The 25,423-nt window shown below is 42.7% G+C and overlaps 1 protein-coding gene across 3 annotated transcripts in view; it reads right to left on the bottom strand.

Annotated features, from left to right (window-relative positions):
• LOC138249750 (signal peptide, CUB and EGF-like domain-containing protein 1) overlaps positions 1-25,423 on the bottom strand; it is a 325,594-nt gene that overhangs the window by 137,937 nt on the left and 162,234 nt on the right. The gene's annotated exons all lie outside the window — the stretch shown is intronic.

Genomic DNA, 25,423 nt, shown 5'->3' with positions numbered 1-25,423 from the left:
CTCTCATTCTAGAATAGTACAGTCTATGAAAACCAATCGTTTTGTATGCTCCCCGAGAGACTGGTATTGCTTTCTAATCCTACTACTGCTAATGTTTGTAAAATCTAGAAAGTATTTAATTTGCATTGACTCAAGGAGCACTTTTATGGGTGCAGATTTGCTCCTTTTTTGATAAAACTGTCCTAAATAAATGTATGCTCCTGATCCTAAAAATGAACAAGTTAACATCTCTTAGAGATATTAAGATGGCAAGAAAAGCCAACACAGAAACAGCAGACCTAACTCAAGGCCCCCAGAACCAGCTACCAAGCAATGAGTGAACTTATTTGGGAGCTGTAACACCCCTACGCCTCCTTGAAGCTGCACCCCTGGTTTTCCAAGTAATTGGGCAGTTTTTGTACATTTGTGGTCTTTACTTCACAAGATCGTCAATCCACATCAAAGATAACTGATGTCATTTATGAAACGGGATGATGCTGCCCTTGCAACCAGTTTAAGAAACATCTGGTGGCATTAGATGAAAAGAACATTAAAAAGTGGGACTTCCAGATGATGCAGCAAAGAGTATTTTTTTCACCTCCATTAGTTTCTTTTATCAAATAACTTTATTGGCATTTAGAAACAAACACCACAAAGGAGAACATGCCACACTAACAGTAACCTTCCTTTCAAACCAATATGCAACCCATGCATGAACAGATCCATAGTTAGTAGTTCTTATTTGCTGTCACTGTCATACCGGCCATTCATACTGCTCCATGTCAAGCAAAAATTCTTGCAATCCATCTAAAACTATGATTTAGAGACCAAAGTGGCTTCATGCCCCAAAGAGTAACAAGGGACAATATATGGAGTTTGAATGATCCTGCGGTGGTTTACACCTTATGTTTTGAAAAAGCTTTTTTGACAGGCTGATTTGGGATTGTGTGTTTGCCATTCTAGAGAAAACAGCAGCATACACCAAACTGCAATACACCTCCTCAATGACAAGGGTGCAAATGAACAGCCTCCTATCAGATTCTCTTCTATATAGCAGGGGTCCCAGGCAAGGCTACACCTTGCCCCTTATAGAGCCGGTGGTGACTCTTCAACCTCCATTGCCCATTTGAATCTTTTGTTTTCAAGGCCACCCAGAGGCGACTGGCGTGAGGGTCTTTCAGGTATTGAACAGATTGGAAGAATGTCGGATGGGACAAATCAGGCCTATAACTGCAGGAACCAAAGAAACAGGGGAATGGATTGACACTGCTTCAATACAAGTCACACACTGTGGTATCAAGTACCACAGTGGGCATGATTACTTACAAGAATCACATGGACATGGGAGGAAAACGTAGTACTTTGGATGAAAAAACAGACATTTTAACATTGGTTGATTGTGCGTAGATCACATATTGTTGCGTAACCTGGGACCCTAACCAGGTCTACAAGTTTTGGCTTCTATACCCACGGGTGCAGGGACTTAGTACAGTGTATCATCACTTCAGCAGCACAACCCATTGAACATACCTGCTGTCTCATTGCTTTTGGAGTTACAAACAGTTCAGGGTCCCAGTGGTAATTTAAACACACTTATTAATGAGATGCACACTCAAGGATCACTAGAAATGGGATATGCATTTCAATATATTTATTTAATTTTTTTTATTTTAAAATGTCTCATTCTAGAGTACTCAATATTGTCTGGCAACATCACAACAAAATTAGAAGCAGCTAAGCCTTCCATGGATAGTGAAAACAGAGAAACTGCAACACCATTATCACAATTCCTATCCCTCAACACCTTCACTGTGCTATCTAGAAGCTATACTAGTTCTAACCGAATAATAAATAAACCTATTTCTCAAGTTTCAGAGGTGGTGTGCATAACTGGGACAAAAGGTTTGTGGTCTGTTTGGAATAGCTTGCCACCTATTTCGAGCACAAGAGCAAGGAAATTATGTTTGTGCGAGAATACAATTGTGGCACCGGTAAGTGAAGGCAACATGCTTCGCAGAGCCTCAGAGAGTCTTGCCTCCTTTTTGTTAAGGTGGAATCAGGCGCTATACCCATTTGGTTCTGCGCCCTGGATGAAGTGTTTCTGTCCTCAGTGATCAGTTCTGGGAGCTTCTATAGGATTGACCACTGACAATCTTCATTTCAGACTCAAATAGGTATTTGAAGACACTAAATCTAACCAGATTAAGCCAGTGGGATGCAAAATTATTTCACCTCTGTAAAAAGCCACTAAGCATTTGCATCATCTTTAGCTCATGTTTACTTTAAGTGTCTGCTGCTACAACCCGGAGATGTAGATACCTATGGGATGTCCTAGACTTGTTCAGTCTGATAGTTTAACAATTCAGGCTGAAGGGATGTTTAGAAATAAATACCACTTTCACAAGTTCTGCGAAAGATGGCAGGAATGCTGACTGAGAGCTAAAGTAGAAACAACCCATCCACAATGCACACTGTAGCTAAAACAGAACCTCTCCTGTACGTTTAAGGAGCTCAAACTTTCTACTAAAATAAAGAAGCCCAAAAGCAAGTGATTGAAATAAATAAAATAACAGAATTATGAAGTGGAATGGTCATAGTGTTTATGACATCCCTGGAATAACTTCTAGTTTTTTAACATATTTATATTAGCATTTGAATAAGACATCACCAAAGGGTGAACAGTGGTCATGGAATATGGTATTAGACACGAAAGCCCCACAGAGGCTCACTAAACATCAACATAACAAGTATCGCACACTATTTTCACAAGAATTTCAGCCAACATTGCATCCTTAGGTATTACCAAGGTATAGATGGAGCAATATTAGTGGGCAATGTTCAGCCTGTCTAGGGGGGAGTCAGGCAGTCTAATATCTCTTGTCCACCAATAAAGGGAGAAGGAAAGTGTAACAGGAACCCCAAACAAAGGGGGAAAAAAATAGGAAAAATAAAGAAATCCCTCAAACCGTTGTAATCCACATGCAGGGACTGCCTAATACTGGTAGAGTACAAGAGATGTGACCAATCAAGGGGAAGGGATATGGTGTAACAAGTCATCTCTGCCTTAATGACTTGATGGTCACTCATGGTGGAAGGGCCATGTCCAGGTGTATGGGAGGAAGGTGGACTGCGCAGTGCAGATCTTACCTTCACTGAGGCGGGGAGGAGCCACTTGTGGACTTCGCTCAGATTCAGATCAAAGGTTGACCCCTTCCCCTATTGTGGCCCTAGGGTTATTATAAACATCTTAGCCAAAGAGCTCTCCTGGTCATCAGATCCCTCAGCACAGTCCACCTCCAGGTGCTCATAGGTTTCTAAGACCTCAACCCATAGCCCCACCATTGGATGTCTCCAGACACCCCACTAGCCTCTTCCCGCGCGAGTGCCCTCTCCTCGGCCCATTGAGTAGCATCTCTCACCCAGGTCCCCACCACTGGTCCCATCCCGGATTTCCAGGCCATGTCAATTCGCCTCTTAGCCACCTGGGCAAGATCGAGGAATCTGGTGCCCACTTTGCATTTGGGCAGTCTAACAGCCCCAGCAAGCAGACCTCCAGAGAGGACTTATGGAAGCTGCCCAGGGTGACGGTGAATGCATCCATAACCGCAATCCAGAAGAGATGAAGCCCAGGGAAGTCCCAAGTAATGTGTGTAAAATCGACATTTAAATGACTGCATCTGGGACAACTACGTGGTTCTTCACCATAAACTACCTGAAGTCTGTTGTGTGGGGGTAGGGGGTCCTAAAGGTCATGTGCACATAATTAATTATATTTTAGCCTAATATTCTTCTAGATGTTTTTGGGATAAGCCAGGATTTTACTCCGGGTCTGAAATTGCCCGGTCAGATATACCCTCCCATCTCTGCTAAAACGCTAGCAGAGGCTTCAGAGTCATCTCGAATGGTGATCTGTAGAACCATGTTACTAAGGGTCAGATGTAGGAACTTTTGGTTCGCAACTCTTAAGCAGCACCAGGCCTCAATCCAGGCCCCAAGTATGGAAGGCAGCAGTATACATTTGTTGCAGTGCCTCCACTCACTACTGCAAGTCACTCCTCTTCCCCTCCCCCAGGTGGCGGCTCACAGCCCAGGGACAATCAGCCACAGCACGGTGGGTCTGCTCGGCAGGACCGAAGGTGATTGCAGCCCTAAATCATGGTCACCATTTTCAAGTCCAGGCAGCTCCATCACATGGAAGGCCCTTCAGCTGCTTCTGCGCTTCTCCCGGGGTTCCCTCAGAGGCAGCAGCATATCGGGGTAGTCATCAACCCCTGGTAGACAGGAATCACATTCCAGTGCCGCGCAGGGCATTATTATAGGGATTATAGAGGATGAAGTAAGGGCGGACGCGGAGCAACACCACCCTGAGGCAAAATACAATGCAAATATAAGGGGAGTTCCTGTGGACCCTCCTGTGCCCCGGGGACCATGCCCTCGTCATACGTAGCTAATTACCCCAGACATTATAGGGCTCATGACAGCTTTGATAACATCATTGATAATGTCACTAACATTTGCAGTAAAATTTTAGATGAGATAACTGTGCATTGCGGTGCACGAGTTAGTTTACCTTAGGGCACGAGTTATAGTTACTTGAAATAAGTAACTAACAAGCGGAATTTCTATGGTTTTGTACGTTTAAAATGTGAGCCTAACTATAACGTCCTTGTAACTTTTTTTGTGCGATAGTATATATATATATATATATATATATATATATATATATATATATATATATATATATATATATATATATATATATATATATATATATATATATAAAAACCCTACTTGCCTTGGAAGAATCCCTGGAGACTCCTAAAAGCAAAAGCTACCTTATCTTAGCTGGGAACTTCAATGCAGTATATAAGCCCTTGGACGTATCTAAAATCTTATATAAGTTGAGGATGAGGAGGGAGGCATTCCAAAGCTATTAAAAAGCCTGCTTAAAGAGGAGTGCTAGGGTTGCATTACAGATTGCATCCCTCATGTTAGCACATGGTTTTACATGCATATAACGGGCGCACAAATTCAGATGGGGGGCAAATTTTACATTTAAGAAGGCTAACTCCAAAACTTGGATCAATTACATATTACTCGATCTTAATTTATGGCCCACAGTACGGCATATGAACGTTATTGATATGTCGGATAGTGGCCATGATGCCTTAGCAGTAGGCCTGAGAAATATCCCTTTCTCGTCTAAGCTCCTTACCTAGCATAAAGGATCCATTGATTGTATCATTTAATGCTGAAAGAAGAGTAACATGGCCTCATACATTCGGATGAGGAAACTCTTGGCTGCATATACACTAAAGTTGCTACTGCCCTAAGTCTATTTAACAAACCAGAACAGTCAGATATACCTGTCATGTACACAGTTAACAATCTATCGGAATCTATCATAAAATACTTCCACAGAATCTTTAAAGTGAAAAGTATTAGAACAAAGGGTTTGGAATGATTTGAAAATAAATTTAAGATAGCCAAATAACACTTAGTGAGCGCTGTAAAAGGTGGAGGTAAAATCGCTATAGTTGAAGGAAGGACGTTATATAGAAAGACAGGAATTAGCAAAGAAAAACTGGAAGGAGTCCAACAAGAGAGAACTAGTTACAGCAGCCAAAACTAAAGACAATAGATTGTTTTGGCACTTGCTCGGCAAAGGGGTACTTTTTGTCATAAGTGATAACTTCCACACTGAACCTTACACTTGGAGACAGTCTTACCAATATATATTCCATTGAAGAGATAGTGGAGGGTGTTCTTGTTGGCAGGGATGACCCATGTGGCCTGCAGGAATGTGACAATGTGCCTACAGTAACTTTTACCATGGCGGAAACACTAACAGCCATTAGGACTGTGAAAAAGGGCAAAGCACCAGGATTAGGCAGGATATCAGGTGACCTATACTCCTCAGAGCAGGTTGTGTGGGGGTATTTCAATCGCAATTCCATAGCGAAAGGGGCAGAGATACCAGAGACATAGAAGGGGCAGAAATAATCCCAATTTACCAAACAGGGGATTAGAGTGACCCTGACAACTACAGGCCTATCAGTTTGATAGAGAATGCCCAAAAAATCTTTACCTAACAGCCACCAGTGAAAATTTAAATGTGGACTGATGACAACCAAATTCTGTCTAATCTACAAGCTGATTTCAGAGCATGCACAAGCACTACGATTCAGGTCCTCCGATTCATACTGATTCTTTGGAAGACAGTTTCCATCAATGAAGGGCACCTGTATGTTGTGTTCGTAGATTTAAAAATCTGCCTTTGACCAGATTCCTGGGAGAACCTATGGCTTGCTTTGAAGAAGGTGGGGATGCCATTAGAACTGTTATCTTTCCTAATTCGATTGTATAGCGGGAACTATGCACAAGTAGGGGATGGGGAAAGCAGGGGATGGGGAAAGCAGGGTAAACTAACCGGCTGCATAGATATTACAAGGGGAATGAGACAGATTTGTGTCATGGACCCAGCCTTGTTCAAGCTATATAAACGGAATAATAAACACCTTATATGAATGTAGAGTAGAGGCCATTCCCCGAAGCTAGTTAACGAGTGAATTCCAGTTCTCCTCTACGCAGATGACACATTGCTAATCTATAAAACGCCTAGATCAATTCTCAGATGCAGGTGTCTAATTTGGCCTGGAAATCAGTGTCAAAGCTACATTTATGACTTTCCGTCCACATAGGTTAAAGAGTTTGACTACCTTGAGCCTGCAATTAGGAAAAAACATAAATAAATCTAATTTCCGACCAACATCCTTCAAATCTATTGTGCTAAGGGACTGGGTGCGGCCCTTTAAGGAGAGAAATGATGGGGTTTCGACAAAACAAAGGGCTAAGAGAAATGGATAACAGGTTTATTCTGTCAATATTGGCCTTGCCCATAAGTGCCCCACTTACCCTAATGCAACTTGATTAGCGCTGAGGAATGTTATACATACTGCAGCTCTTAAACCCTTGATATACTGGGTGAAGCTCTGGAGGGGTAAGTCGCAGATCCCAGTGAAACAGGCAGTTGCAAAAGTAAAAGAGCCAGATAAACAACTAGCAATACCTTGGTCCAAACATACTAAAATGTGGATGTATGAACGAGGCTTGCAATGTGTTTGAGATAATCCAGAGAGCCTTACTAGGTGTATGGTATCCCAACAGAAGAATAGATATTGGGATTACATCCAGAGTAGATGCATATCTTCAGCAGCACGTGGCACTTTATCAGGGCATTTTACTGATGTCACGTGTGTCTTAGCCTTTAAACAGTTCCTGGACAGAATAGAATCTCCTCTGGCAGATCTATACTTCTAAAATTCAGATATGGGATCCTTCCAGTTAACACGTTCAGGAATGGGTATTAGGCGAGCACTATATTACCTATATTGTACTATGTTGCCCAGATGCCCTGCATGTTTGTCCAGTACTGAAATTGTGGAACATTTTATGTTTTTTTGCCCTACTTAGTCAAAGCCTAGGATAATTCCAGTTTGTCACGGATTGTCTATAATGAGACAAAGATGCCATGTGCATTTTAACCTCGGAAACACTGAGTGGGTTGTGCATTTGGTATCTAGGTACCTACTACAGGCCTGGCGTAGCAAGTGTCAAAATATAAATACTGCCTAAATGTCTTTTATGGCCAAGGTCAACATTATATGCCCATTATGTTAGATAGTTAATGTTAAATTCTCTTTTTTGATGGCCCAGGAAATGTATCACATGCATTGTTGGATAGCACTAAGTACAGGCACTCTATGGTGGGTGATTGCCGAGTCAGTGGAAGATTAACAGATGTATGATTTGTTATCTCAAAAAAACTTGGTATAGCTCTTAGAGTAACTTGTGATCATGAGTTTGACAAAAAGATGAATTGCTGATTACCATTCTATGCTAACCATGGGTGTATACCATACGCACTTTAAAAAAAATGCTAGTGCTAGTTTGCATGAATAATAATGCAGAAGAATTATAGAAACTATATCCTTTTACATAAATTTATCACCTCCATAAAAGGAATTGTCTATAACAACAACAACAATAGCTGTGTCATGAAGTTATTAATCTGGCTGTGTCAGGATTATGATGTGCTTTGGAATGCTATGTATATATGGTTGTATGTATGTGATGTTTTATGGTGAAAATTGATTGAGTAAACTATTAATATTACATATGTACATCACAAATCAATCACCCATTACATGCCCTATGAGGCTGTGAAGAGATGGGGGAGGTGTCCATGACTGGCACTGGTGGCGCAGACACAGGTGCAGTCAGGGGGCTCTCAGAAGTCTCATTTGGATCAGGCTCATTTCTGACAACTGGAATAGACGAATGACAAGGTAGATGCTTGAAATGAGAGGGATCTTGTGTAATGGAATTTCCAGGACGGTGAGCAGTCAAGATAGGTCCTCTACTAGCCACAAGTGTAAAGGATTCAGCACCAAATGGAGTTGTGTTTTCTCCATTGTCTTTCTATGACTATCTCCTTCTGTAAACACAGTATTCGTAGCACAATGGTGTTTGTCTGCATATATTTTCACTTTTGCTTGTGGCACAAATCTGTGTGACAAAGTTTACAGTCATCTGTTGATCTTTCATTGTCTTTCATTGATCTATTGTGGCTACTTGGTCATCATGGCTCTCCCAACCATCAGGATGGCAGGATTTTCATCTGTTGAATGAGGAGTCAATTAATAGGCACAAAGAGCAGAATGAAGAGATGATTTGAGATCAAGCTTCTCCAGTGCAGCATGCTGAACAGCCTTCTTGAGTGAGCTCATAACATTTTTGACAATGCCATTTGCTTGTGGTCAAAAGGTGTGCTTTTCTGGTTGTTAACATTGAAATGATTAAGAAAGTCTTTGAATTCTCGACTGTTGAAACGGGGACCATTGCCAGACGTTGAAGGAACACCCTATGTTGCAAAAAAATGCCATCTAACCTCCTGATTAATTTGCCCTGAGTGATTGATGAGAGATCTTCTACCAAAGGAAATCGAGAGTATTCATCAATGACCATCAGGTGATTTCCAGTGTCAAGAGGTCCAAAGAAGTCAACAGTGATTCTCTTCCACACATGCTTCCGAAGATTAGACATCTTCAATGGATGCTAGGTTGTTTTCATGAGATAAGCAGTTGCAAAAATGACAGGCCAAACCAGACTGTCTTGGATAACTTGTTTAGTGGCGACAATCCCACTATGCCCTTCTAGTGCCACTTCAATTACTTTTTGTCACAGACTCTCCTGTATGACAATTCTCGAACCTCATAAGACAACATCTTCCTAAATAATGGACAGTTCATCTTTCACATTTATGAAGTTCTAATATTCACTGTCATTCTTAAGAGGTCAAGTGTGCTGTTTTCAGGATTGATGTGCAATAATGTCTTTAAGTATCAACATGTCACTGTCTGCGCTCGTGGCAGTAATGATTTGTTCCAATGAAATAGCGTAAGGTGTACTGGACTTTCCTATGAAGTTAATGTATGCTTCAGCCCCTTTGGAAGTGGTACTAGAGCACTGTACTGGCACTCGTGAAAAATAGTCAGCAGGGTTTTGCTCTTTCCCTGGTCAGTGCACAATAGTGTAGTAATATTCCTGTAATCACAAACCCAAACGTTCAATATGAGCAGGCATCTTGGCTTTAGAATTGCAAAAGATGGTAAGCAATACTTGATGATCTGTGACCAGAGTGAAAGGCTTTCATTCTAAAAAAAAAAGAAAAAAAAAAAAAAAAAGCTGTGTAGAAATGGTCACAAGCCCACACCACTGACAAACCTTGTTTTCAGGTTGTGAATAGGTTCAGTCAGCATGGCTTTAGAGCTTGTGGCGCCCGGTGCAACAATCTTTTTTTGCAGCCTCCCATTACTCACTCTTCAGATTCCCTCACTATCATCTGACAAAAGTACCCCTCATCTCCTTGATAGCTCACATGCATTTGTTTTAAAGCACTGGTAAAAGCTGGCTTTACTAATCCACTCAGCTAAACACATAAAATTCAGAAAGGGGAGAATCAAAACTGCCACTAGACAACAACTCTGATCTCTCTCTCTAGTAGGCACATTAATCACTAGAGCTTTTTGACATTTTCATTGTTGCCTGAAAGTTAGACACAGAAGGAACTCTGGTGTAGGTGCTCTTAAATGTTAAGCTACTGCTGAACACATCTACCCCATCCTCCCCCTGCTCCCAGAGGTCAGTACCCTCCTCCAGGTCAGCACCCAACGTGGCCGCACGGACTGCACTGCCCTAAAAATAGCCCCGACGATCAGTCTGTGACAAGCTAATGCTAGTATATACCACAATTTGCTTTTGGACACTAAACAAATAAAATAGCAACCCAGAATGTCCATGTGAACTTGTGTATAATTATCCCAAAACACATATCCATGTGAAACTCATTTACAATCAATTTAAATATTATAGCAGAAAAAAATCTTGCTACTGGTTAACTCATGCAAACAATTCTTAAATGAAGATGAAAATCTGTTTAGAATCTAAAAAAAAAAAAAAAATGAATCCAGTACCAACACATGTGAAAAACATGTTTTAATGCTTTGAAAGCTGCATCGGCATATAATGGTGAATCATTTTTATAACGATACTTTCGGAAAATAAACAAAGAGTGATAGTTGAACCTTTACCTTCTTGAAGACCTTTTGAGTTGTTCTAAGCCCCACCTGTCAACTTCAGTGGTGTGCCTCTTCAAAAACGGACTGCTCTGTAAGCACAAACCCCGTTGCTTTCACTTAGGTCACTTTGCTGAATGCTGTGGACTTATGCCTCACTTTACTCAGGCTTCTGTAAGTACAATGATGGACTTTACGTCTGAATATTCTTTCTGTTAGTGATTCTTTGTCTGCATTATCAATGCCTTCATTGCTTCTTTACTCTTAGCTATCAGCTATCTCTAGCGGTTCTCTGTTCTCGGTGATCGCTGATTTTCTATACCTGGTTGTCACTACCTGTTGGACCTGGCTTTTTGACATGGACATCCCCAAACTTTTTGCCTCCTTCCTCCTATTTTTTCTGACCTGTTGTTGTTAGCTTTTGACCTCTGAGCACTTTACCACTGCTAACCAGTGCTAAAGTGCATATGCTCTCTGTGTAAATTGTACTATTGATTGGTTTATCCATGATTGACTATTTAATTTACTTGTAAGTCCCTAGTAGAGTGCACTACACGTGCCTAGGGCATGTAGATTAAATGCTACTAGCGGGCCGCAGCACTGGTTGTGCCACCCACCTCAGTAGCCCCTTAACCTTGTCTCAGGCCTGCCATTGCAAGGCCTGTGTGTGCAGTTTCACTGCCACTTCGACTTGGCATTTAAAAGTACTTGCCAAGCCTAGAACTCCCCTTTTTCTACATATGTCATCCCTAATGTGTGCCCTAGGTAACCCCTAGAGCAGGGTGCTGTGTAGGTAAAAGGCAGGACATGTACCTGTGTAGTTATATGTCCTGGTAGTGTAAAACTGCTAAATTCGTTTTTACACTACTGTGAGGCCTGCTCCCTTCATAGGCTAACATTGGGGCTGCCCTCATACACTGTTGAAGTGGCAGCTGCTGATCTGAAAGGAGCAGGAAGGTCATATTTAGTATGGCCAGAATTGTAATATGAAGTCCTGCTGACTGGTGAAGTCGGATTTAATATTACTATTCTAGAAATGCCACTTTTAGAAAGTGAGCATTTCCTTGCACTAAAATCTTGTTGTGCCCTTCAATCCACGTCTGGCTAGGTTTAGTTGACAGCTCCTTGTACATTCACTCAGACACACCCCAAACACAGGGTACTCAGCCTCACTTGCATACATCTGCATTTTGAATGGGTCTTCCTGGGCTGGGAGGGTGGAGGTCCTACCCTCACACAAAGGACTGCCACACCCCCTACTGGGACTCTGGCAGACAGCTTAGAGACTCTTTGAAGTCACCCCCACTTCAAAGGCACAACTTAGTATAAAACAGGGCCTCTGCCCTACCTCATCAGACACTTGCTGGAGAAGAAACCTGAACCAGAAACTACATCCTGCCAAGAAGAACTGCCTGGCTGCTCAAAGGACTCACCTGTCTGCTTTCTACAAAGGACTGCTGCCTTGCTGTTGCCCTGCTGCCTTGCTGAACTCTTGTCTGGCTGTGAAAGTGCTCTCCAAGGGCTTGGATAGAGCTTGCCTCCTGTTCCTTGAAGTCTCAGGGCCAAAAAGACTTCTCTCTTTTACTTGGACGCTCCGTGCGTTGAAAATGTCGACGCACAGCTTGTTTCGCGGCGAGAAAAACGGCGCACTCCGACGCGACGCTCTGGGGACGATCGAAGATCCGACGCACGGCCTCGCAAGGACAACGCCGCCCGACCTCTAGAGGAGAAATCGACACAACGCCTGCCGTGAGATCGTAATTTCAACGCGCAGCCCCGCAGATTGAAGTCTAGAGGAGAAATCGACGCGACGCCTGCCGTGAGATCGTAATTTCGACTCGCAGCCCCGCAGACCGACGCGCAGCCGGAGAACAAGCAGGAAAATCCACGCACAGACCCGGGACATCTGGTAATCCCCGCGATCCACAGAAAGAGACTGTCCACGCGCCGGAAAACGACACAGACTTCCCCGCGTGGAAAATAACGTCGCAAGTCCGTGTGTGCTGGGGAGAAATCGATGCACACACCCTTTTTCCACGCACCTCTTCTCTTGTGGCCCTCTGAGGAGATTTTTCCACTCCCAACCAGGTACTTGTGCTTGAAAGAGACTTTGTTTATATTCTAAAGACTTTAAGACACTTTATATCACTTTTCCGTGATATTTCTACAATTTTCCATTGCAACTTTATTCTTTTTGACCTACAATTATCCTGATAAATATTATATATTTTTCTAAACACTGTGTGGTGTATTTTTGTGGTGCTATATGGTGGTATTGTATGATTTATTGCACAAATACTTTACACATTGCCTTCTAAGTTAAGCCTGACTGCTCGTGCCAAGCTACCGGAGGGTGAGCACAGGCTGATTTTGGATTGTGTGTGACTTACCCTGACTAGAGTGAGGGTTCTTGCTTGGACAGAGGGCAACCTGATGCCAACCAAAAACCCCATTTCTAACACTACCTTTAGCATTATTGTTCCGTAAATTTTACAGCTGTGGCGCAGTAGCTCTTTCACTGCCTCACCATCAGGTTCCTGGCCAAAAAAAAACACTAATTTCTCTGTAAGGCCTTCGTCTTCTTAAAAAGCTTGGCACTGGCTGGAGTGATGCTTTGACTCTACAAATGCCAAACATGGATCTTCACTGCACCTGAAGCGCGTGTGGCATGCATGAGCAGTTTGCTGGACCACGGCAAACTCTCTGGGAGAGTTCTTCAGGTTACAAACCCCCTACCTCAGCGCCAGTTGTAGTGTCCTCCCCAGCCTCGGTACATGTAAGTGATAACGCCACACACACAGCTTGGTATTACACATCTTTATTCTTCAGCATGTAACCGCAAACTCATCATTCTAAAACATGAATTCTATTAACCACACCCAAACACATGTCACAGTTTTATGAAGTCCGTCAGGAACCAAAGGGGTCCCCCATCAAGTCTGACTCACAACACACTACACTAACTTGTCTGATAAGGTCCTTTTTATGGTGTAATAAACCACAAGAGTAAGTATGGCTTAATGCTGGAAACTATCAAGTGATGGTAACTTGGTGGTGTACTACTAAGCATTGCACCTGAAAATAACGATCTTGAAAACTAGGCCAGACCCAGCCTAGAACAGTAAAAAATGGGCAATGGGAACCGAAAGCTTTCTATACGGAGGCCACCCACTGCCCCTGGCTCCCACAGTTACCAAAACAGTGACCAATTCCTGGAGAAAATTCCCACAAACAATTGGCGAATATAAAAGGTTCTCAGCAGAACCCATTATGGGCTAGTACTCTCTTGCCACAGGTAGCAGCCCTGGAGATGCATATGGAGCGATGCCGCTATGAATAAGGATCTTAATATTAAAGAAGATGTAATGCCATTAGAAGCTGACTGTTTTCACTTTGATCGGTGGTGGGGGTGGAGAGGGAGCAGGTAGAGAGAGTAGGAGGGAAACTCTGCCTGTTGAGGACAGATAAAATGGGAGAGAGGGTCCCAAAAAGTAGAAAATGTCTCTTTTCCACTGCCAACACTTTAGTGGAGCCCTGCTTGGGGATAGCCAAAGGACAGCACAGGCAGCCATCCACTAAACACCGGGCAAAAGGGTTTTTGGGGGGGGGGGGGGGAGTGGCCTCCTCTGGTATGAGAAATTGCTCCCCCTCCAGCACAGCAGTCATTCTGCTCCTAGAGGGCACAATGGCTTTGCTTACCCTAAAACCTCGAAGACCACATTGATTTTGTACGTTAACTGTTTTTATCTGCTCTTATCATAGGCGATAAGCCCACCCACACAAGTGGGGTACCGTTTAATTTGGACAATTGTCGGAATGCAGAGTAGTAGAATTTTTATGAATCTTGCAGATTCCTGAACTTTCTCTTAAATATATGGGAGGAAAATCAGTAATTAGAGCCAAAGTTTGAGGTTTGTGAGCACTCTGGGTAGAAAACAGTGGGATCTACACTTCACACAACACTGAACTCTCCACGGGTGTTATGTTTTCAGAAATGTCTAGGTTTGGTAGGTTTTCTTGGGTGACAGCTGAGCTAGGGTCCAAATTCCTCAGCTACCCACATTGCCAAAATGGGTTCCTTTCATGATAAAAATCTGATATGTCTATGTTGTGCTTTTGGTACATTTGCTTTCACAGGCAACAGGCCCATCCACACAAGTGGGGTGTTTGTTGGAAGAAGTGTGGAAGAATACTAGAAACATTGTTCCCAAACAAATTTCTCTCTATATTTGGTTTCCAAATGTTAAGCCAGTGAGCAAGAAAGATTGATTTTCAAATGCCCTCCTAGTTATATGATAGTACGTGTAACTGCAAATTCAGAGGTGCACAAATAATCCCTGTTCTTAAACTCAGTATATAGTGTACACCTCAAAAGTACATAGATGTCCTTCATCCCCATTTTTCTATTGATAAGATTTACCATTCAAATTGCTGCAAGATCAGTATGCAATACGGTATACCATTTTCAGCGGCAGTGGAGATGTTAGCTCTGGGTAGAGTTTTTTTTTTGGACAACCAAGAAACTGTAAAGGTCCTTGTGACCAGAATGGTGTGAACAACATAATGGTATATTACTTTTGTAAATCACCCATCAGAGCTTTACAGATGAAAACGTTGTCACCGGTTTCTATTTTTTTCACATTTTTTTCTATTATTTATTAGTTTTTTGGTGGGAAAAACCACAGTCATTACTTGCTCAATTAAGACTTTTGCCTACTGTCCTGAAATGGATAGCTTTTCAGGTTCATCCATGTGTTTCACACCTGTTTTCACCACACACTGCAAAGCAGGTTGAAACCACAAAAAAGCTAAAATGGACTACCATTTAGAAAAAAGCAAAACCTGTGGTAACTTATTCTTATTTTTTGGAGCTCTGTTTGAGAGCTAGGACGATGATGATCTAAGTGCAGAACATTTGTTTTTGATGCAGTTTTTAGTTTAAGAAAAAAAAAATTCTTATATATCATTTTTCCCCGTTTGTCAAAAGTATGAACAAAATTGTATATTTTGGGTATTTTCATGGTTCTCTTCAGGAAAAATCAGAACACACTGTGTACTTAGAGTACGCAACATGTATGGAAAACGTGGAAAAAAGTTATGAAGTCTTAAGTGAGTAGTGCCACAAACATTAAAAAAGGCTCAGCATTTGAGGGGTGGGAGGTGGAAACCTCAACAGCTAAGGGGTTAAAATAGCCACAGCTTTAATGACTTCTGCCTTTTGAAGACAATCCATTTGATATCTGTAAATAAAACATGTCTTGTGATCATACTTGGCCTACTGAGAAGACCAATCAGGTCTTAAGAAACTGGAGGAAAACAATACCATGGAGCTAATTATGAGTTTGGCTGACGGTTTACACCGTTCGCCGAACTTCTGCCATACAAGCTACCTCCCCATTAAGAGTTTCCCGCTAGGTCAGTTTTTAGAAACCTGAGTTTCGGCCCACTGGCCTAGTGGGAAACAGCCTACAGCATTGTCTCTGGCTCGTAATCAAGCCAGCAGCAATGCCGTACAGCACAGGGTGCACCAGCATCCTCACAATGTTCAATGTCTGCAAAGCAGACAGTGAACATTGCGATATTGCTGGCCAGGGGGACCCCTGCACTGCCCATGCCAAGTGCATGGGCAGTGCAGGGGCTCCCTGCACCGGTTCTTCACCAGCATTTACATGGTGGTGGTACCGCCATGAAACCGCTGGCAGAGAAGGGGGTTGTCATCCCCTGGGCAGCGCTGCTTGCAGCGTTGCCCTGGAGGATTAGGACCGCTGCCACCTCCAGACCACTGGGATCTCGGACCCTGGTGGAGCTGGCGGTTCCCTGGTGGTCCAACTGACAGGTTTGTGATGAGGTGCTTGGACCGCCGCATTGGTGGCTGTCTGACAGCCACCTGCGAGTCTGGCGGTCTAGTGACTGTCAGACTCACAATGAGGCCCTATGTCTCCACTCCATGATTAAAAAATATATCATGCTTTTACAAGACCTTAGCCATACCTATTCCAAGTACATTCCAAAACCACAAGACAGGCTGAGACTTAAATTTTGGGGGTTACTGGAAGATACTGACATATGGCGTTGATGGATGGTGAATAGATAAATAGCGACCTTGGCAAATAACATGTTAATACAATTTAAATATTTATAGTGAATGAATTACACCATAGTAAAAATATGGAGCCTAGGTAGAGAAAGGTCGCCTATATGGGTTACACAGAAAAAAAGGAGATTTACTACAATTTGTGTGGGGCTGCCACACTTCAGAAATTTTGGAAGGAGACAGAAATATCCTGTTTTAGATAAGTGTACTTTTATTCTTAATTCATGTATTGCACTGTTAAACATTCTGGATGAGGCCGACTTAAAAGAGATACGAGGGCTTTTATGGAAGTCTGCCTAGTAACGCTAAAAGAGACATTGCAAAAACCCTGAAAGCCGAAGGCTCCTCAAATGTGCTTAAATGGAAAGTCGGGTTGTGACCAATGCAGAATTTTGGAAATGCAGGCTTACAAGCTAGGAGGCTGCTCTAAAAACACAAGTGTATTTGGAAAGTTGGAATGGAAAAACCAAGGGCTCTCCAGTGGATACATAACCTTGCATATGTGAGTCTGTATGCCACGTAACAGTATTTGTATCCATGATGTGCATGCGTCATCATTATTGTTGCAGGATATGGTATGCTGCTGCTTATTTATTGATGATGTCATATAGAAAGACCAAAAAAAGTTTACTAAAAAAAACTACTATGTTAATCTAATCGAACATTTCCCAGACTGCCGTACCATCACTGTCCTAAATTATTCCATACCCTGCTGTCCTTACCATCACATGAACATTGCCTACCAATAGCAGTCTGTGGTGTTTATGCATCCTACTATATGTACGCCCACTCCAATTGCTGGTGGACAGCACTTCAATGTGTCTACCTCACTTCCTCGGGGGGACTCCTGGACCTCCCCGAGAAAGTCTGAAGCTATGTGCTCTATGTGAATCTATGCCCTTTTTGGATCTACTCAAATACATCTAACCCATGTTAGATCTACTATTGGGCCGTTCAATCAAGCCTGGATCTAATGTTCTATACCCGAATCCTTACTTTGCCTCCCATCAGGAAGATGGGACCCAAGTTTATAGGACCGAACCATTAATTGGACGACCATCAACAAGTCTGAGTCTAGTGCTCCTGAACCACATTTGTTTTGGACCTTCCCCAAAAGGTCTGGAGTTAAGGTATTAAAACCAAACTCCTAATGAATTTTTGAACACAAATCTTTATAATGATTGTTAATGCTCCGCCCAACGCTAGGATATAACTCAACCAATCCAAGCACTGAAACTAAATTACTACTAGGCTGGGCAAACGAATAGGAAATTAATCAAGTGACTCAAGAGCAGATATCTGAAATATACAACAAAGCCAGCCAGTCAAACCCAAGTATGTGTTATGCATTGGAAACAATACATTTGCCAACAACTAAAGCAGTCTGTAGCAGAGATCCAAATACGTTTTTATAATGCCCATCCTCAAGTTTCAAACATTCTGAACACACTAACATCCATGAACAAAAAATGTTAACACCATCTAACCTCAAACTCAGCCCCTATTCATTACATTTCCCAGTAGTGCAGAACTAAGCTGTGATGATAAAGTTTACAGTAACTGGCCTCCTATTACCCTCGGAAATCTTTCACATGGCACCAGTAATCACTCCTGTTATTTTTGATTGGTTTCACTGCTACCCAAGGCAATAGGATACGTCCTGGTGGTACAAAACCAGAACTCAAATGCAAGGTGACCACAGTTCCTCTTGTGCAAGACCTAGGGCACACTCGAGCCTTTTTTGCTGCTTACATGCTTACAAAATCCAAGGCCACATTGGTCATCCTGAGTCGCCAGCAACAATAGGACAGGACAACCCACATAATTCAGATACTATTCCACCAATAGCTGAACACTGAAAATGGCATTTTCCAGTCCATTGAAGTCTAGGACAGGTGAATGCTAAAACAAAAGAGCTTTCTCTAAATTCACAAGCACTAAGTGCGTTTAATCAGCCAAAGCACCTTAAAAAAAAGAATGCTTTACACTATCCAACTTCAATGTGAGAGAGAGGTCCACTCAGTTTTGCACCCTACGTTCTGCCACCCCTAAGTAGCAAACCCCCAATAAATCTATCAAGAAGACCAAAGAAGAAAAGTCTGTAGTTTAACTTGGGCAAGGATATCGCCACCTCTGGAACACAAATTCAACTTAATCCATTCATGAAAGCAAGGCTGATCAACACTCAGTTAGCTCTGAAACATGCAGCATCGGAAAACATATTACTAAAAATGCATGCTACGCCCTCTGCATCAGAAAAGCAAGCTGGCAGACAAATTAGCCTCTAATCTTGAGAATAAGTCCCAGTCATTGCTACAAAATCATCACTGAGAACCCACAAGGGGCCAGTAGGATTTGATTAAACATACTCAATCCAAATTATAACACCTGCCTCGTTTGACCATGTGTTCAATCAACACACACACTTAACTCAAGCACATCCTACCCTGAGCAATAATCTACTGCACCCAAGCTAAGAAAACTTCCTGGAAGGAGTCATTATCCTAGTTCAACAGTAACACGCAGTGGCCCTAAAACGCTAACAGTAGATGTCATATTATCAGGGGCAGCTGACAAGAGTAAAGAGCAATCAGAGAGTATTATTTAACCGCCTGACAGTAGTTATTGCATAGAAGTAGGGAATATTAAGGAAACCCAGTCAATGTCAAAGGAGAGTTTACAGACAAGCCCATGGTGGATACCCACAATGTTTAAGTTTAAACCTGTACATAGGTCATAACAACAACAATATACATATGGCTGATCACGGTTCTCAGCTCAAAATATTAGAACCTGCTACAAATTTACTGTTATGCAGTACGAGTATCTTGGATAAAAACAGTTTAGTAACTTAGTCCAACTCCCTATGTAATCCAAGGGCAGGCTGGGGTGATAGAAAAACAGTGGGTTAACCCTGGATACTAACTGCCATAAATGAGGTTCACATTAGCAAGGTTTAGGGTATCAAATCAAACCACAAAAGGACATTCTAGCCTGTCAGAGAAACTGTCTCCATACAGCGTACACTTTCAAAGTAATGCTCATAAAAGGGGAAGGAGTGCTCTACTGGGCGGTCTCAATTATGTACTTTCAGGATTTTCCTCCCCATCTCCCTGCCTACTGATGTGGTCACCAATTGCATGTTCACCTAGACTACTAGTAAGAGGAATATGATAACTTTTCAGGCAATACATGGAAGGGGGTCTTATAATCAATTATTTTCTCTTCTAGGTATCCTTCTCCCTGATTTATATATGATGTTTATTTAGGTATATGTTCCAAATATAAATGTGTGTGTGTATATATTTAAAAAACACATTGTTATTCATTGCTACATGATAATTAGGACCTGCTTGAATATATCCATGTTTTTTTCTGTATTGTTTGAACTTTCTTTCCAGTGATTGTTTTTTAAATAATGAACAATGCTCCATAGAAATTGATATCTTTACTTTTCACTTATTTTTACAAACCCGTTTTATTGATTTTATTTTTCATAGTAAGGAGAGCACATGGAAGCACTACCTTTTACTACCAGTAATGTGTCTACATGTTGAACATCAGTGCTCATGAAACGCAGACAATGCAGGTTTAACAGTAGTAAATTATCAAATGTTAACGCCTCCAAGGGGTTGGGGTATATGAGGGGTCACAGTTAGTGTGAAACAACAAAATAGAAAGGAAAGCACAGGGTGGTGTCTTTGACTGGTGGATACTGTAAGGGGGTGAGGGGGCTTTAGCATGACAGTGGACACTTTTTTTTTAAAGGGGGGGATAGGAAACTGGATCCAGGTGTGGGCGTACAGAGAGGAGAAGGAAGCGGAAGAAGTGCAAGTGTATTATCCAGTACATCTAGACAGATATGTGGCCTATTGACTTCCCACCTATGATTTATAGACTGTAAGCAAGGTTTCAAAGAAAGTACGTAAAAGGCTACAATGGATTTATTAATTGTTTATTTTGGAAATGTTTACCGTTGTTCAGATCGCATATATAAATTAGAACAGAATCATGAGTTACAGATAACTTTATACCAGGGATTTGAGACTTTAGGTCATACAGAGCCCAAATCACGTTTCCTTTTTGAAGGATAAAGGAAAAGTACAACCAGCCTTCATTCTGCTCATCTGCTGACTTGCAGGTGGTAACAACAGCTGCTGCTCTTTCTTTACTTAACATTGATTCTATTGTTCAGAAAGGGTATGCTGGTGAGAACCGTCTATGAACTTAGAAGTAGGTCTGTAGGAAGTTGGCTCTGTATATACTATTTCAAAGTAAGAAATAGTGTGCACAGAGTCCAAGGGTTCCCCTTGGAGGTAAGATAGTGGCAAAAAGAGATAATTCTAATGCTCTATTTTGTGGTAGTGTGGTCGACCAGTAGGCTTATCAGAGGGTAGTGTTAAGCATTTGTTGTACACACACAGGCAATAAATGAGGAACACACACTCAAAAACTTACTCCAGGCCAATAGGTTTTTATATAGAAAAATATATTTTCTTAGTTTATTTTAAGAACCACAGGTTCAGGATTAACAAGTAATACTTCAAATGAAAGGTATTTCACTCAGGTATTCTAGGCCTTTGAATAATCACAGTATCATGTACAGTTTTGACAAAAATGGCAAGCTATTTTAAAAGTGGACACTGCAAAAATCAACAGTTCCTGGGGGAGGTAAGTAATTGTTAAGTTCACAGGTAAGTAAAAAACTTACAGGGTTCAAAGTTAGATCCAAGGTAGCCCACCGTTGGGGGTTCAAGGCAACCCCAACGTTACCACATCAGCAGCTCAGGGCTGGTCAGGTGCAGAGATCAAAGAGGTGCCCAAAACACATAGGCTTCAATGGAGAACAGGGGTGCCCCGGTTCCAGTCTGCCACCAGGTAAGTACCCGCGTCCTCGGAGGGCAGACCAGGGGGGTTTTGTAGGGCAGCAGGGGGGGACACAAGCAGGCACAGAAAGTACACCCTCAGCGACACAGGGGCGGCTGGGTGCAGAGTGCAAACAGGCTTCGGGTTTTGTATTGAAAGCAATGGGGAGACCCGGGGGTCTCTTCAACGATGCAGGCAGGCACGGGGGACTCCTCAGGGTAGCCACCACATGGGCTAGTCAGAGGGTCGCTCCTGCACTGGAGTTCGGTTCCTTCAGGTCCTGGGGGCTGCGGGTGCAGTGTTGGTTCCAGTCGTCGTGTCCCTTGTTACAGGCTGTCGCGGTCAGGGGGAGCCTCTGGATTTCCTCTGCAGGCGTCGCTGTGGGGGATCACGGGGGTCAACTCTGGCTACTCACGGGCTCGCAGTCACCGGGGAGTCCTCCCTGTAGTGATGGTTTTCCGCAGGTCGAGCCGGGGTCGTCGGGTGCAGAGTAGAAAGTCTCACGCTTCCGGCGGGAAACGTGAAGTCCTTAAAGTTGCTTCTTTGTTGCAAAGAAGTTGCAGGATGTTGAACAGGGCCGCTGTTCACGGGAGTTTCTTGGTCCTTGGGTGCAGGGTAGTCCTCTTAGGCTTCAGAGGTCGCTGGTCCCTGTTGGATGCGTCGCTGTTGCAGTTTTCTTCGAAGTTGGGAGACAGGCCGGTAGGGCTGGGGCCAAAGCAGTTGTCGTCTACGTCTTCACTGCAGGGCTTCAGGTCAGCAGTCCTTCTTGTTAAGGTTGCAGGAATCTAGTTTCCTAGGTTCTGGGGGCCCCTAAATACTGAATTTAGGGTTGTGTTTAGGTCTGGGAGGGCAGTAGCCAATGGCTACTGTCCTTGAGGGTGGCTACACCCTCTTTGTGCCTCCTCCCTGAGGGGAGGGGAGCACATCCCTAATCCTATTGGGGAAATCCTCCATCCACAAGATGGAGGATTTCTAAAAGTAAGAGTCACCTCAGCTCAGGATACCTTAGGGGCTGTCCTGACTGGTGGGTGACTCCTCCTTGTTTTCCTAATTATCTCCTCCAGCCTTGCCGCCAAAAGTGGGGGCAGTGGCCGGAGGGACGGGCATCTCCACTAGCTGGGATGCCCTGTGGCGCTGTAACAAAGGGGGTGAGCCTTTGAGGCTCACAGCCAGGTGTTACAGTTCCTGCAGGGGGAGGTGAGAAGCACCTCCACCCAGTACAGGCTTTGTTCCTGGCCACAGAGTGACAAAGGCACTCTCCCCATGTGGCCAGCAACATGTCTGGTGTGTGGCAGGCTGGCAAAAACTAGTCAGCCTACACTGGAAGTCGGGTATGTTTTCAGGGGCATCTCTAAGATGCCCTCTGGGTGTATTTTAGAATACATTGCACACTGGCATCTTCCTATTGCTCAAAAGCATAGACAAATTGCATTTCATCTACAAGAAGCTGTTGAAAAAGCACTTGAGACCTTGCTAAAGCATGATATATTTGAGCAATCTACTGGTTCAACTCCATGGGTTTTGCTCATAGTGGTAGTACCCAAAAAGGACAGTGAAGGAGCTGTATGCATCAGTGCTGATATGCATCAAGCTAACAAGGCAATTAAAAGAACGACATCCTGGTCCACAAACTGCCAACATGATCACACAGGTAAATGGTGCCAAAGTCTTCTCTCGCCTTAATCTGAACAAAGAATCTTGTCAATTGGAACTTGAAGAAAATTGCAGGTAGACAAATATCTTTTCTACTCACATTGATTTGTTCAGACATAAACTCTTAAGTTTTGGTGTGTCATCAGCTGCATAACATTTTCAAGATGTCATTTGATGCATCGTACAACCTTTCATGAATGCTTCAATTACAGTGATGACATAGGTTTTTAGAGCTACTCGAAAGGAACATGACAAAGCTCTTACACAAGTGTGTCATTTACTTGCTGATGCAGGTTTAACTGAATGCTGAGATATGTGAGTTTAACAAAACTTAAATTCTTTGGCCACATCTTTTCTGATAGGTGTATGATGCCACAAAAAGTACAATCTTAGTCAGCCACTAGTCCCCCAAAAGATGTTAGCACATTACGTTAATTCCTTGGCATGGCCAGTTACTGTTCCAGATACATACGTGACTTTGCTACTGTAAGTGCCCGCTAAAAAAAAAAAACCTTAAGAAGGAATGCTTCATTCTACTGGTCCCACAAATGTGAACAAAGTTTTAAGGAAATCAAACATGAGAATGCGACTGAAATGAGCTACATTAATCCAAAGCTTCATACACAAGTTGTTGTTGACACAAGTCTAGTAGGATTAGGTGAGATCCTTGCCCAACACAGTGGACACCCAAATGATCAAAGGCATATTCTGGCATATGTAAGCAGACATTTGTCACAAACTGAACATGCCTATTCACAAACTGAGAAAACGTTTAGCAGTGGTGTGGGCTTGTGAACACTTTCACATATTCTCATATCGAAAACCTTTCACTCTTGTAACCGATCAAGCACTGCTTACCATCTTTGGCAATCCAAATGCCAAAATGCCTTATAGAATTGAACACTGGGGTTTGCAACTTCAGGAATATGACTACACTATCGTACACTGCCCAAGGAACGATCAGAACCCTGTTGACTACTTTTCACGAGTGCTAGTACAGTGTCATGGTACCCCTGCCAAAGCTGCTGAAGCCTACATTAACTTTATTGTAAAGTCCAGTACCCCTATTACTGCAACGAATAAAGACAAACATTTTGATACAAAAATACATTATTGCACATCAATCCTGGAAACACTACACTCAACCTCTCACACATGCCAGTGAATATCAGAAGTTCAAAAAGGTGAAAGACAAACTGCCAGTTACTCAAGACGGTATTATCTTGCTTGTTTCAAGAAGTGACATACCAGAGAGTCTGTGACAACAAGTTATTGAAGGGGCCCATGAAGGACATTGTGAACCTGTTGCCACTAAACGAGTCCTATGAGACAGAGTTTGGTTTCCTCATCTTGATAAGAGAGAGCTGAAGTCCTGTCAATTGTGCAATTGCTTCTCTCCCAAAATCACTCAACATACCTTGAACATGTTGGATTTACCAAAACATGTATGGGAAAGAACTGCTGTTGATTTCCACTCTTGACAATGGACATCACCAGATGGTGATTATTGATGAACTCACCTGTTTTCCACTAGTAGATCTCTCATCTATTACTCAAGAAAATGTAATTGAGGAGTTAGATGGCATTTTTGCAATATGGGGGTCTTCCTTCGGTTCTGAAGTCTCACAATTGCCCACCTTTCAACAGTCGAGAATTCAGAATATTTCTTGATCATCTCAATGCGAAGCATCAGAAAGCACACCTCTGTAGCCACTAGCAAATGGTATAGTTGAATGCTTTATGAGCACACTCAAAAAGACTGTAAAGCGAGTCAAATTGGAGAAACTTGATCCAAAGTCAGCTCTGCAAACTACTCTTTGGGCTCATTGGTAGACTCCTCATTCAACAACAGGTGAACTCCAAACAGACTTGTGTTGTAAACAAAAGATGAAAGTAAATGCCAACATGTGTCTATGTGCGAAGGACATTGTTTTCATTGAAGGAGATCGCGCATCAGTGTGTCAGAGAAAGCACAAATCTGATGCTCCCTTTGCTAGTTACAGCTTAGAAAGGTTCAGCATCAAAAGACACACTGTGACTGCTCACCATCCTGGAAAGTACATTCCCACTTCAGGCATCTGCCTCATCATTCACCAGTTCCTGATGTCAGAGATGAGACTGGTTTGATTGAGACTGTAGAGAGCCCCTTGGCTGCATCTGTCCCTACATCACTGGTGCCAGTCAGACATCTCTC

Source organism: Pleurodeles waltl, chromosome 1_2, assembly GCF_031143425.1.
Source record: "Pleurodeles waltl isolate 20211129_DDA chromosome 1_2, aPleWal1.hap1.20221129, whole genome shotgun sequence".
Lineage (NCBI taxonomy): Eukaryota > Metazoa > Chordata > Amphibia > Caudata > Salamandridae > Pleurodeles > Pleurodeles waltl.
Note: the sequence above shows the minus strand (reverse complement) of the source record. Positions and strands in the feature narration are given on the sequence as shown.